The 4,283-nt window shown below is 37.7% G+C and overlaps 1 pseudogene; it reads left to right on the forward strand.

The window, feature by feature from the left end:
* The first annotated feature begins 250 nt into the window (after window positions 1-250).
* Window positions 251-4,283, forward strand: LOC113901936 (annotated as a pseudogene).

Here is a 4,283-nt window from a genome sequence, read left to right on the forward strand (position 1 = left end):
CAGTAATCAGGCAAGTGAAATATATAGCTAAATAAAATAAAACATGACTAGGATTTTCATAAGTTGAAAGCTTTTTATATCATATGCTGGCATAGTGTAGAAAAGTATGTCAATGACTAGATTGTAAGACCAAGGTTTAAGACAATCATCCCGTAAAATTGTGAGGATAAGAAGATATCTTCTGGACTCGTGGCTCAGTGGATAAGAATATGCCTACCAATGTAGGGGACATAAGTTCAATCCCTGGTTGGAGGAAGCTTCCACATGCCATGGAGCAGCTAAGCCCGAGGGCCATGACTACTGAGCCTGCGCTCTAGAACCTGTGAGCCACGGCTATTTAAGCCTGCTCACCTAGAGTCAGTGCTCCAGAACAGGAGAAGCCACTGCAGTGAGAAGCCCACACACGCCAACCAAGAGGAGCCCAAGCGCAGCCAAAAATAAACAAACAAATACATTTTTAAAAAAGGATATCTTCCAAGTCATAGGGAAATAAGTTAATATTACATGTGCATTTGTATTAGTATAGACAATGAGAGGCAACCATCATACACACAAATAGTATTCAATGGCATTTCAGTGATTCACTCTTATTACTTCCCTGTTCAGCACAAAGTGGTTGTCTGACCTTATTGAATATTTACATTTGGAGTCTCAAGTCATTTCCTATAAGACAATATGTTGAAATGGATTTGGTCATTCTCTGATGACTCTCAGTCTAGCTTTACTTCTATTAGCAATCTATGATGTTAGCATCACTGAAATAATTTAGCAAAAATAAGTGTCTAATACTAGTAGTATGTGAATGTAATTGTCTGTTTTAGAGTTAAGAAACTAATAAATATTGTAATAATTACCTATAAGGCCTATTAAAGGAAATAAATGTGATTATATACTCTTATATTAAACTTTGTACAAAGTCTACATTGATTTTTATATTATTTGAACTAGAATACTGATAAGCATGACTCAAAATTTTCAAGAATAAAATAAATCCATTCATTTCTTTTAATTTGTCCATAGGCACTGCAGACTGGGTCTAAGTGAAGGCAATGCCAAATTTCACAGATGTGACAGAATTTGTTCTTCTGGGGTTGACCAGTCGTCAGGAGCTTCAAGGTCTCTTTATTGTGGTGTTTCTAGTAGTTTACATGATCAGTCTGATAGGGAACATTGGTATCATTATTTTGATCAGCATCAGCCTCCAGCTTCAGAGCTCCATGTACTTTTTCTTGAGTCATTCGTCTTTTGTGGATGTGTGGTTCTCTTCCAATGTCACTCTGAAGACGCTGGAAAACTTACTATCAGACAAAACCCATTTCCTATGTGGGGTGTTTGGTGCAGTGTTACTTCTTCAGAGCCCTTGTCCATGTGGAAGTATATGTCTTGGCTGTGATGGCCTTTGATCGCTACATGGCCATCTGCAACCCTCTGCTTTATGGCAGTAAAATGTCCAGGAGTGTCTGTGCTCGTCTCATCTCAGTGACATACATCTATGGGTTCTCTGTCAGCCTAATCTGCACACTGTGGACATATGGCCTGTACTTCTGTGGAAACTTTGAAATCAACCACTTCTATTGTGCTGACCCTGCTCTTATCAAGATTGCCTGTGGAGGGGTCCACATTAAAGAATGCACCATGATTGTTATTGCTGGGATGAATTTCACATATTCCCTCTCAGTGGTTCTCGTTTCCTATACCCTCATCACAGCGGCCGTGCTGCACATGCGCTCTGCCGATGGCAGGAGGAAGGCATTCTCCACGTGTGGGTCCCACCTGACAGCTGTTACCATGTTTTATGGGGCTCTCCTCTTCATGTATCTCAGGAGGCCCACTGAAGAGTCTGTGGAGCAGGGGAAGATGGTGGCCGTGTTTTACCCCACAGTGATTCCCATGCTGAACCCTATGATCTACAGTTTGAGGAACAAAGGTGTGAAAGAGGCGGTCAACAAAGCAATCGTCAAGGCAAACTTGAGGCAGTGAACCTGCAGCACATAATTCCGTGTATGCCACTTCCGGTTATAAATGTCCAGGCATATAAATTCCCTGTTTAAAATAGACTGTATACAGGCAACACTTAAATATACTAAGAGGTCCAGTCTAACACAGTGATGGTTTACCCCGTGAACGGACTCTCAGGACTAGGCCTCCTTCATCTACATATGCAAACATACTAACCCTGACCTATTAGTGTTAGTCCCAGTGTATGTAGAACTGTGCTAAGTGTAGTCATCAGATAACTCATAAACACATTTGCATAAGCACACGCTAATTTGGAGGTATCTTTGTAAGAGTTGAATATGCTTTCTTAGGATATTTTCTATATATAATTGCTTTTCACTTGTTTTATAAGTAATATATAATTTCATTAGAAAAAATTAAGACTTCATCACTTTTCCATGAATATAAAAGTTGGTGGATCCTCATTTACCAAAAAAGCTTTCAATAACATTCATACATGCATGGACTTTTGAAAACAAAAATGTATTCAGAATCTTCAACTAGTGTCATGAATCAATCAGAAGGTTAACTCTCAGTATGTATTGTTCTATAATTAACAGTATTTGTATTTCAAACAATCTGTTGACTCACCGTAATTCTACTCTTTGGTTTGGATTTTGGCTAGTTGTTTTTCTCTTCATTAATTTAAATAGGTGAAAAATTTATGACTAAAGCCTATCATGTCCTTCTCATAGTTTAAAAAGATGAAGCAATATGGATTTTTGTCATTTAAAATCTAACTTTTGATTAGAAAAATGTCCTGTTAAACATTTGATTGCTATAATGAAGGTATTGTTTGATTCCAAATTCTTATCACTAACATTACATTCTTAGGTCTGTATTTAGCTGCTTAAGTCAAGCTTTTAATAACTAGAGTGGATCAACCAGATAAGAATCTGTGTAAAACCAAATGTCATTGAACTAGACATGTGTTAAAATGTGAGCAGCACAGCTCAAACTGGTATCCATTGGGATCTGAGTACACATTTACAATTCAATTTATGTTGATTGGTGTCCACTTAATCTACCTTCATTCTTAATATAAGTGGAATACATTTTTTTGTCCTTGTTGACTCTTGCTAATAATACCAGCATAAAAGCAAATCAGAGCAGAAGTAATTTCTCATGAATGAGTTTATTCTTGTTTAAGGGCTAATCCAATTAAAAGGGGTGCACAACTGAACACGTGTAGAAAGACTCTGAGAAGTAACACTTACTTGTGGTAGTATCACTGGAAAGATGGATTCATTTAAGCACAGAAAGTATTGTAACTCAGGCTAACGTACTAATTGCCACAAGCCACATTCCCTCAGATTGGTTCTGAGAAAAAGCAGATGGTGGGAGGAGAGTTCTTTTTCTTAACTTTAGGTTCTGAGCAGGAAGAAAAAGTACTATTTGATTAGTATTGGAAACTACATTAACAAAGGTTTTTTTTTTTTTTAATGTTTTCAAATCACCCAAGTTTGCTTCTAACAAGTTGGTGTCAAGTATGAAACGATAGGCTGCTCAAGAAACAATCATATTGACAGAGACCATTATAACTTGACCCTTTAAGATCACATTTTCTGTGATCCTTATGGCAGACATATTTCTCAGTGTCCATTATTTTATGTTTTATTTTATAAGTAAAACATTTGTCATCCAGCTGTTCACCACCATTCCCATTGCTCCTTGTCAGTGGGATACATAATGTTGTCAAGTCTTGTTAATGAGCCATCAGTAGAAAGTGGTGCCTGAAACCTAAAGATCACCTCATCTATGTTAAAGCCATTAGATACGGACTTTTTTCTCTTCCTTCCCACTTGAAAATGTTGCCACTGAAATGATCACTCTTTAGACAAAGATGGAAACCCCATATTGAGGGTCTAATTGCCTTTCCCAAACCCCTTAATTCATACTGCTGCCTGAGAAAGGAGTAAATTATTAAGTCACTGCATCTTGGGAGTTCACTTAGCTATAGTGCTATATTTGCTCTTATAATACTTTCCATAAACATATCCTTGGCACTTCACCTCCGCATCTTACCACTCACTAGGACAATTTTTACCTGAGAATGATCAAGTCTCTTCAGAAACTATTCTGGTATTGAGAGGAGGGCATCTTGTCTTCTGTCTTAACCAGAAGGAGAAAAACTCAAGATTCTGATTTATATTAGATATTAGGTTATATATCCTTTTGTCCTAACTACTTGATGAGTCCTTGGGCTTGTTATGACCTTTAAGAGTCCAGTTGTCACATTAACTGGTTTTGGATCCCTGCCGGGAGCCGGCATATTGCATATTGAG

The sequence above is a fragment of the Bos indicus x Bos taurus genome, chromosome 11 (assembly GCF_003369695.1).
Source record: "Bos indicus x Bos taurus breed Angus x Brahman F1 hybrid chromosome 11, Bos_hybrid_MaternalHap_v2.0, whole genome shotgun sequence".
NCBI classification, from domain to species: domain Eukaryota; kingdom Metazoa; phylum Chordata; class Mammalia; order Artiodactyla; family Bovidae; genus Bos; species Bos indicus x Bos taurus.